The 11,281-nt window shown below is 42.0% G+C and overlaps 1 pseudogene; it reads left to right on the forward strand.

Moving 5' to 3' along the window:
* Positions 1-5,480: 5,480 nt before the first annotated feature.
* LOC122215240 lies at positions 5,481-5,906 on the forward strand (annotated as a pseudogene).
* Positions 5,907-11,281: the final 5,375 nt, after the last annotated feature.

The raw sequence follows: 11,281 nt of genomic DNA on the forward strand, positions 1-11,281 counted from the left end.
AGCAACTGCCGACGGGCCCCGCCCCTCGGCGCGCACCGCGCCGCCGCCGCCGCCTCCCGCGAATCCCATTGGGCCGCGTCCGCGCCGCTCACGCGTAGCTCCCGCCTCCCCGCGCCGCCCCGCCCCGCCCCCGAGCCCACGCAGGCGCTGGCCTGCTGGCGGCGAAGACGTGGCACCAGCCAGCGGCCGCATCCGCTTGGAGTTCCTTGAGCCGCCTGGCCCCCAGGCGAGCAGCTGGAGGAACCACGCTGTGGGGGAGGCAGAAACTCGGTGGCTGGCAGGGAAAGACGGGCGTTAAGGAAACAGGATGGAATTGTTAGCAAAGCAAATAGCCTTGGAGCACGCGCCCAATGCAGCCCAAGGCCCCAGGCTCCGGCACCCCACGAAGCGGCGGAAAAAGGAGGAAGAAAGCGGGAGGCCTGAAAAAAGGGATCCCGAGGGACAAATAAACAAGTCAGGATGGAAAAGGAACATAAGGCTGCAGAAAAATCGCAAAGAAAATTGAGCGAAGTAGGGAGGAAAGGTATCAAAATTCTTGATGCAAAGCGCCATTCAGGTTTGGCCAGTCTTTCGGGTGACAGGCAATTCAGTTACCTACTTAAGCTCTATGTAATATGCTTGGCCTCTAAACGCCCTCCTCACCCTATCCTCACCCTCATCCATTGCCTCCCTAACCCCCAGTTTTTTTGCAGAGGGGGTAGGGTGGGGAAATGTAAGGCAAAACGATACAACACTGCTCCTGGACTTATGAAACTCTGCTGGCCCAGACTTCTGACGGCCCACCTGAGAAGACTAGTAATTGCTTAGATTTGACAGCCTTACATTTGACTCACTGACGATTAATTCTGTGAATTAATGCACCGGTCCTGCCAAGACAGACTTAATCAGAGAGAGATGATGTTTTTGAGAATTTATTACTCAAGCATTTGCTCTAGGAAGATTTAAATGGTATCTTTAGTCAAATGTAGATGGTTATCATAACTATTAATGGCTCCAGATTGGAATCAAATAAAAACTTGACTGGCATACAGAACATGGCATGGACTTCTGACCCCAGATAGCTGGCCTTGCCTCACATTTGCTGTCTTTCTACCCACCTCCCGGCACTTTACATTCCAACAATGCTACTCAGTTTCCCAACTGGGCCAGCATTCTCAAATATTTTGTACACATCGGTTTCTCTTTGTGGAATCCCCACCCCACCTCTACTTAAATGCTACTACTTCTTGGGGAAAATCTATCTTGTCTCCTCAGACAGATTTAAGGACATGTATTAACCTCTCTCATTCTTGTGTATTTCCCTGCTGGGCTAATTTTCTTGAGGCTAGACCAAGCTTTTGCATATCCAACACCTAGTATAAACCCTAGCACAAAATAATAGATCAAAAATGTTTTGGGGGCTCCTGGCTGGCTCAGTCTGTGGAGCACGAGACTCTTGATGTTGGGGCTGTGGGTTTGAGTCCCACGTTGGGAGAAGAAATTACTTAAAAAAATAAAATCTTTCGGACTTCAAGCTGTATTACAAAGCTGTAATCATCAAGACAGTATGGTACGGCACAAAAACAGACACTCAGATCAATGGAACAGAATAGAGAACCCAGAAATGGACCCACAAGCTTATGGCCAACTAATCTTTAACAAAGCAGGAAAGAATATACAAGGGAATAAAGATAGTCTCTTCAGCAAGTAGTGCTGGGAAAACTGGACAGTGACACGCAGAAAAATGAATCTGGATCACTTTCTACACCATACACAAAAATAAAGTCAAAATGGATGAAAGACCTAAATGTAAGACAAGAAGCCATCAAAATCCTCAAGGAGAAAGCAGGCAAAACCTCTTTGACGTTGGCCATAGCAACTTCTTACTCAACACATCTCCAGAGGCAAGGGAAACAAAAGCAAAAATGAACTGTTGGGACCTCATCAAAATAAAAAGCTTCCGCACAGCAAAGGAAACAGAAAAACTAAAAGGCAGCTGACAGAATGGGAGAAGATATTTGCAAATGACATATTGGATAGAGGGTTAGTACCCAAAATCTATAAAGAGCTTACCAAACTCAATACCGAAAAAACAAATAATCCAGTGAAAAAATGGGCAAAAGACATGAATAGACACTTCTCCAAAGAAGACAACCAGATGGCTAACAGATACATGAAAAAATGCTCAACATCACTCACCATCAGGGAAATACAAATCAAAACCACAATGAGATACCACCTCACACCTGTCAGAATGACTAACATTAACAACTCAGGCAACATGTTACAGATGTTGGTGAGGATGTGAAGAAAGAAGATCTCTTTTGCACTGCTGGTGGGAATGCAAACTGGTGCAGCCACTCTGGAAAACAGTATGGAGTTTCCTCAAAAAATTAAAAATAGAACTACCCTACAACCCAGCAATTGCACTACTAGGTATTTATCCAAGGGATGCAGGTGTGATGTTTTGAAGGGGCACATGCACCCCCATGTTTACAGCAGCACTATCAACAATAGTGCTTCCAAAGTATGGAAAGAGCCCAAATGTCCATCGATGGATGAATGGATAAAGAAGATGTGGTATATATCTACAATGGAGTATTACTCGGCAATCAAAAAGAATGAAATCCTGCCATTTGCAACTATGTGGATGGAACTAGAGGGTATTATGTTAAGTGAAATTAGTCAGAGAAAGACAAAAATCATATGACTTCACTCATATGAGGACTTTAAGATACAAAACAGATGAACATAAGGGAAGGGAAACATAAATAATATAAAAACAGGGAGTGGGACAAAACATAAGAGACTCTTAAATATCAAGAACAAACAGGGTTACTGGAGGGGTTGGGGAGGGGGAGGGGCTAAATGAGTAAAAGGCATTAAGGAATCTACTCCTGAAATCATTGTTGCACTATATGCTAACTAACTTTAATTTTAAAAAATAAATTTAAAAAAAGAATTGAAAAAATCTTTAAAAACATGTTTTTCAATGAGTGAAAAAAGAGCCGTATTTCTTAGCAGAACTGACTCCCTATGGTTGGTTATATGATCAAGTGAACAAAGGACTTTTCAGATTTTCTTAGAGGGAAAAAAATGCCTTTTTATTAGTTGCCTCAAGGAGAGGCTGAAAAATATAACATTTCACTAATCAAAGTATTTATCACCTAAGAGCCCTTTAACATTTCAGGCCCTTAAACAGGTCCTTAAATAACCCCAAAGTTTAAAAAAAACAGCTGTTTGTTAACAGACAACACATTTCTTACTTCAAGACGTAAAACACTGCAAATGTACATCTTAGCCTCAGAACCTTCATCCAAGAGTTTCTAGTGAGACCACAGCGATATTACCAAGGAGTCAAGGTAACAAACAAGAGAAAAGCAAGAGGTTCAATAGTATCTTAGTTTGAACATGAGAACTGTGGTGGTACTGCCAGCACTTTCTTTGTGGCATCAGCAGGTTTGGTAGCAGTGCAGAAAGGTGTTGTTCAGACACTGGAATCATACTTTGACTCCTTGGTGACTATAGTTAATAATACTGTTGGTTCTCCATTTCTTTATAAAAGGCAACTGGAAGGCTTGATGGCCTTCTGCCCATCAGGCTGTATGGCAAGAAGGAGGTTGAGAGAAACTTTGAAAGCCAATATTTTCCTAACCCAGTGCAACAAAGAGCCCTTTATAACTATGCTCCATTCAAGACACTAATGTGAAAGAACTCTGTTTGTCTGACCCCCATCTCTATAGAGCTTTGCCTTAGCTGGACCTTTGGGACTAGGGGCTGGAGAAGAAAATAAATTTTCTGTGAAGGAAAGGGAACATCTGGGTTTAATTCAAACATCTGAAGATACTGATTCTCCTCATCAAAAATTCTAAACTGTACTTAAAAAAAAAAAAAAACCAGGAATGGTAAGGAGGGCGCATTCATCATCTCTTTATGTAAGTCTGTTTCCCTGTTCACAGATTTGTCCTGTTAAACCTGATGGCTCTTGGTCTCCTCCATGCGCTACAGCCTGATGAGCAGAAGGCCATCATGGCTTCCAGCTGCCATTTCTAAAGAAATGGAGAACCATAATTAAAATAGCCTTATAAGGGGTGCCCAGGTGTCTCAGGCAGTTAAGCATCTGACTTTGGCTCAGGTCATGATCTCACAGTTTGTGGGTTCGAGCCCCATGTCAGGCTCTGTGCTGACAGCTCAGAGCCTGGAGCCTGCTTCAGAAAGTATCTCCTCTCTCTGTTCCTCCCATGCTCAATCTCTGTCTCAGTCTCTCAAAAATAAACATTAAAAAAATTTTTTTTAAATAATAAAATACTTTATAAGATTTTTAAATGCCATGTTTGTGAATTTTGTTTCCCTTATTTGAATTCCAATAATGAACAGCAATAAAATTATTAGAATTTAAAAGTCCTAGATACAGATACAAACTTCCAGTTATAAGTCTTGGGGATGTAATGTACAGGATGACAACTATACTGAGTAATACTGTATTGTATATTTGAAAGTTGCTAAGACAGTAGATCTTAAAAGTCTGCATCACAGGGGGACACCTGGGTGGCTCAGTCATTTAAGCGTCCAACTTCATCTCAGGTCATGACCTCAAGGTTTGTAGTTCAAGGCCCGCGTTGGGCTCTTGTGCTGACAGCTCAGAGCCTGGAGCTGCTTCAGATTGTGTGTTTCCCTCTCTCTCTGCCCCTCCCCTGCTCACGCTTTGTCTCTCTCTTTCTCTCTCTCGATTGCTCTCAAAAATAAACATTTAAAAAATTTTTTAAAATCTTGCCTCATAGGAAAAAAATTATAACTGTGTTTGGTGATGGGTGTTAAGATTTCTTATTGTGGCGATGTTTTGCAATATATACACATATCAAATCATTCTGTTGTATACTTGAAACTAATATGTCTGTTATATCTCAATTTAAAAAGAAAGGCCTGTGCAAGACAAGAATGTGGGGAACAGGGACACAAATGTCCTGATTTTTAGTGGAGAAATGTACCCCAGTGTTCAGAGAAGATGGTGGTATCCAAGGAAAAAGAAACAGGTGAAATCACTGACACCTATGAGATAGAAGAAATGGACACAAGAACAAAAGGCAGCAGTCAAGGCCTCAGAAAGACCTCTTAAGTGAACCCCTTTGGTTCCACCATCATCCCAATTCATCATACATACCTTCACACCAAAGTGACCTTTCAAAAACACAAATCTGATTCTGTTTCTCCATGCTTCAAGTTCTGTGGGTATCCTCCACCTGCAAGATTAAGTCCAGACCCCTACGTACACACACATAGTCACTCAGGACTTCATTCCTGCCAGTTTGATCAGCATCATTTCCCACCCCTCTAGTCAAGTGTCTTATGGTCCAGGTCTACCGAAGTTCCCTAAAAAAGGCCTATGATTCTCCTCCATCTTTGTATTTGCTCCTTTTTGAAAGGAAGCATTATAAAGGAGACCAGCTCTTCTTTTCCTTAGCACTTCCTGTGGAAGTGGCAACCATCTCCTACTCAGCATCATGGCCATCCTCAGACCTCTGGTGAAGCCCAAATTGTTAAAAAGAGGACCAAGAAGTTCATTCAGCGCCAGTTAGACTGATATATCAAAATTAAGCACAACTGGCGGAAACCCAGAGGCACTGACAATAGAGTGCACAGAAGACTCAAGGGCCAGATCTTGATGCCCAACATTGGTTACGGGAGCAACAAGAAGACAAAGCACATGCTGCCTAGTGACTTCCGGAAGTTCCTGGTCAACGTCAAGGAGCTTGAAGTGTTGCTGATGTGCAACAAATCTCACTGTGCAGGGATTTCACAATGTCTCCTCCAAGAACCACAAAGCCATTGTGGAAAGAGCAGCCCAGCTGGCCATCAAAATCACCAATCCCAATGCCAGGCTGTGCAGAGAAGAAAAGGAACAGACAGCTTATGTGCATGTCATATAAAACCATAAAACTACAAAAAAAAAAAAAAAAGAGAAAAAAAGGAAACCAGATGTTAAATAGTTAGGGAATGACTATAGAGAACTAGATAGTCACAAAATGAGGTCTTAAGGGCACCAAAAAGTTCCCTCATCCAGAATTACCTCTGCTCCTTACCTATCACCTTGCTTAAACTATCTGTACTTCTACATTTAATGCAGAGCACCTCCCCTTTCCCCAGGAGATATACATTATGTCATTATCATCTAGTAACACTTTACAGTGACACTACCTATAGAATTAGTTTTCATTTGGATATCAGGTATGAAAAGGTCACTAAGGAAATGAGAGTTTTGATGAGGATGAAGTTGATTCTGAAATCAGTAAGAGGTCAGATGTGGACAGATCACCTTGGTTCATGACACTGGGCAAGAAAGGGACAACATAAGGGCATGTGGAATTGAGTATGATAGTGTGGAGAGAGGGGGCTAAGATATGGAAGAAGGAATCAGAAATAAGTTGGTAACGAAAGCAAACTTTATCCACTGTAATGGTTAATTTTATGTATCAACTTGGCTGAGCCACAATGCCCAGATATTTGGTCAAACACTATTCGGGATGTTTATGTGAAGGTGCTTTTGGATGAGATTAATATTTACATCAGTGGACCTTGGGGGCATCTGGGTGGCTCAGTTGGTTGGGCGTCTGAGTCTTGATTTCAGCTCAGGTCATGATCTTGCAATTTATGGGTTCGAGCCCTTCATCAGGCTCCACGCCAACAGTGCAGAGTATGCTAGGATTCTCTCTCTCCCTCTCTCTCTCTGCCCCTCCCCCACTCAGGCACATTTTCTCACACTTTCTTTCAAAATAAACAAAAACAAAAAAAAAGCTTTAAATCAGTAGACTTTGAGTAAAGCAGATTGCTCTTTATAATGTAGGTGCGCCTCATCCAATCAGTTGAATAGAACAAAAGACTGACCTCCCTTGAATAAGAAGGAATTAGCCAGCAGATAGCCTTTGAACTTGAACTACAACACTGGCTCTTCCCTGGTCTCCAGCCTGACAGCCCACCTTGAAAATTTCAGACTTGCCAGCCTCCATAATTACATGAGCCAATTCCTTGAGATAAAGATAGATAGATAGATAGATAGATAGATAGATAGATAGATAGATGGAGATACATACATTCATACATACAATTTGTTTTGTTTCTCTGGAAAACCCTAATACATCGACTTAAAGTTGATCTTACTGATTTCCTCAAGGCTGAATATATGTACTTTTAATTTCTAAAGGATACCTCTCAATGACAAATAACAGAAATCCCCTCCAGGTAGGTGAAGAGGGGATTTATTGGCTAATGTCATTGGAAAGGACAGGGATACAGCTTCAGGCACACCTATATCCAGAGACAAAAACAGTGTTGTCAGAACTCTCTTTGATCCTCTCCCTGACCTTATGTACAGGGAAATGACCCGCAAACAACTCTGGAATCACATGTTAACAGCTTACAATCCAAGGGGAGAGAGGCTATTCCTCCATCCTCCCTTTTCATATTCTAGGCAAGGATTCTAATCAGTCCAGTACAGACTCCTATACCCCACTCACTCCTGTGGCAGAGGGTAGGACGCTGTGATCAGACAGTCCTATCAGCACCGCATAGACTCCTTTTCCTTAAAGGAAAGGGGAAGGTGTTGCTAAGAAAATGAAGAAGGGACACCTGGAAGACACAAACAAAAGATGCCCACTATAGCAGATGAACACAGCCTTGACTGCTCTGCTAGGAAACCTCAGGTTTAGGAATAAAAGATGCGGACTCCGACTAGAACTAGTATACTCCCCTATATTCCTCTCTGGGGTGCCTCCAAATTTTCCTGGTAGGCGGAACCTAGGGCAGAGCTTTCTAGCTCTGCTAGAAGGAAACTCATTCTACTGCCAAAAAATTGTCCACAAATGGGGAACTATGAGATTAACTAGTCCTACGTACTATTTCTGTTCTGTAGGAAGTGACCAGAGCTGGAATGGAAGCAGACCATTCAGGGAGGTGCCTAGAGCTGAAAGAGCACTAAAAATGTAAGGTGACAGAAAAAGAAAAATATATTTTCTAGTTTCTTTCAGGGGACACAAAGGCACTTGTGCAGAGCCTGCAAGCACCCTGTGGAGATTCCACAGATAACTCTGCTGTGGGGAAATGTAAGTATAAAGCTGGTTTTTCCCAAAGGGATGTAAATCCCCACTGGACTGAAGAGCAGCTAGCTTCATATTGCTGGGAAAAGGAAAACAAAAAACAAAAAACAAGACGAAAAGGACACACACGCACATACCACCACTTTGGCCCGCTCAGGGTCAGGAGCAAATAAAAGATGGAAAAGACTTGGCCCACTAAAAAGCAGCGGCTATGAAGACAAGGAATGCTCTCTCCTCTCTCAGGTAGGAATACTCAGGAGGGGTATGTGGGTCCAATCCCCTTAAGGCAAAATAGTATAGTAGCAATGCACATAGGCTCTGCAGCCAGAATGCCAGGGTTCATGTTCCTGGCTTTTTCCACTGAAGTTGTATGGCAATGGAAAATGTACTTCTCCCTGTGCCTCATGGGGACAATAATAGTTACCGATCTCATAGGATTAAATGATTTCATAAATGTAAGGTGCTTAGAATAGTGTTTGTCACATAGTGAATGCCAATGAAAGTTTGCTATTTTTAAATATTTTGTTCCTTGTCATTCTGGATAGGGCCCCATCCTAATTTTCATTAGCGAAAAATCCTCCAAGTGCTTGGCTGACTCTTAGCCAATGATCTTAGTTTCAAATACCTATTGAAATGTCCCATATTTGCAAAGTGTTTTCAATAATTATTGCAAGATTTTCTACATTTGGGGGGATTAATTTTTGTGTTCACCAAACACAACTAATGGTGATTATTACTTCCTTTCTTTGGGACTATTTAGGAGAATATTAAGTGTAACTTAAACATCCAAAATAAAAGCTTTTACCTGATAAAACCATACCTTCTACATTAATCTTTGATTAAAAACATGGCTCAATTTAAAAATAATTTTTCTTTTTTTAATGTTTATTTTTGAGAGGGGGGAGTATGTGCATGTGTGCACAAGTGGGGGAGGGGCAGAGAAAGAAGGAGACACAGAATCTGAAGCAGGCTCTAGGCTCCGATGCGGGGCTCAAACCCAAGAACCCCGGTACCATGACCTCAGCCGAAGTTGGACACTTAGCCGACTGAACCACCCAGGTGCCCCAATTTGTTTTAAGATTGGTATTTGGCACTATCTGCCAAAAAATAAAGCAGTAAAATTACGTACCAAGTCCTCCATGTTTTATCAAGGTTCTTTGTTAGAAGGCAGTCAGCCTCAAGTGACAGAATACCTGACAACAGTAGTTGTTAATAACAAGAAACCTCTTATCTCACATGATACTCTGAAAATGGGTGGTTCCCAGGCTAGCTCAAAGGTCAATAATGTCCTCAAGGATCCAGGCCTCTTTTCCTTCCTCTTTGCCATTCTCAGTGGACCGGCTTTTCATGATGCCAAGTTGACTGTCAAAGCTTTAGACATCCAGTCTTCATTCTACAGTATATCAAGCAGGAAAGGAAGTAATTGATGGGGAAACAGCCTTCTTTACGCAAATTAACTATCTCTTTAATCAGGGAAGAAAATCTTTTAAAAACACGCCATTAGGGGCGCCTGGGCGGCTCAGTCGGTGAAGCATCCGACTTCAGCTCAGGTCATGATCTCACGGTTTGTGCGTTTGAGCCCCACCTCAGACTCTGTGCTGACAGCTGGGAGCTTGGAGCCTGCTTCAGATTCTGTGTCTCCCTCTCTCTCTTCCCCTCCCCCACTCACACTCTGACTCTCTCTCTAAAAAATAAACATTAAAAAAAAATTTTTAAACATGTCATTAGACCCTCTCTTCCAGCTCCTTGGTGAGAGCTGTGTCATATGTCCACACCTAGACTAATGACTGGCAAAGAGAAAAGGAGTTAAAATGGCCGGTTTAGATTACTTATAATTTATCCCCTGAGGTGGGACCTACCTTCCCCGGTCACATCACAATTTAATGATCATTGGGAGGGTCTCTCTCAGTAAGGAGCAGGGGTATATGCCGGGTAGGAAACCAAGTTTCGGCAGCACTCTCCTCCACCCACTGCCTGCTTCTGTACCATTTCCAGGTAAGCACTCAGGCCATACTTAGCTTCTTGCAGTTCCCAAAAACATCTCACAGCTGCCAGATTCTGTTTACACTGCTCTGTATGCCTAGAATATTCTTCCCCCCACTTTTCCTCCTTGTTCCCCATGGCTGCTCCCTTTTGCAGAAAATCTTCCCAGTATCTTGGCCTCTCAGTTCCATGATTTCTTCTCCTCCAGTAATCTAACTCACCACCCCCCACCTCTGCCACCTATTTCATGGCCATACCCAAGACTCGTCATTAGCTGCATCTTCTCCAGTCTCCATTTCCTGTAGCTTCTAAAGGGCATGTTAACGTGTCTAGTCTACAGAGCAATCACCAGAGTCTGACCTAAATTCATCTATACTAGCTCAGGGAACAAATTCTCCAACCCCACTGTCTGGTTCTACGAACCAAAGGACAAAAATACAACCCTTATTCCAGCATTCACAAACGCTGGAGTTCTTCCTGTTTCCATCCCTAGCTTCCTATCCATACTTTTGGAGACCAGAATTCCAGAAATATAAGGTACCACTGTTATTTCCCTCTTTCCTATCCTGATAATGTCTGTGAACTATTGTCTCTGAATTGTTACAAAAAATGAGAGAGAAGGGTAATTTACTACTTTGGCTACCTCTATGGTAAAAAGATAACTGTCTAAATTTCTTGCATGGCACAGTCAGGAGTCAGGAGAAGCCAGTGGAAGAAGGACCAAAGCAGTTTCTCACCTTTTTTTCCACAGACTGTGCTTCATAAAATAAAGGCTGAACATAAGGCAGTTTTTCCTCAATTCAGCCTTATGTCAATGGAAATTCTGTGTATATTCTAGAACTGGGTTATCAGTTTTCAGCATTATGTTTGTTTGTTTGTTTTGGTCTTTTAGTGAGAAGTCATGTCCTATGTACATTGGGAGCTACTAGCCACATACCATTTTTTTTTTTAATTCAGTAAAGATAGTTTCAAGCATTACACAAAAAGCTAACCCATTTTAGAATATTTTTAAAAGCATTCTCCTTATTTACTTCTGTATAAAAAAAAGTAAATGAATTAAATGGGGGCAAATGAACTACTTCACACATTATGCAAAGAAGGAGCCATGAGAAATGAAGAACAAACATTAAAATATCCCTGGATAAAATCCACGTGTACAGAAGATGATTCAGGATGTTATAAATAACTCATATGAGGTAAAGCAAACATGCAATATTTATACATCAGTC

This window comes from Panthera leo, chromosome A3, assembly GCF_018350215.1.
Source record: "Panthera leo isolate Ple1 chromosome A3, P.leo_Ple1_pat1.1, whole genome shotgun sequence".
In the NCBI taxonomy this organism is placed as follows: domain Eukaryota; kingdom Metazoa; phylum Chordata; class Mammalia; order Carnivora; family Felidae; genus Panthera; species Panthera leo.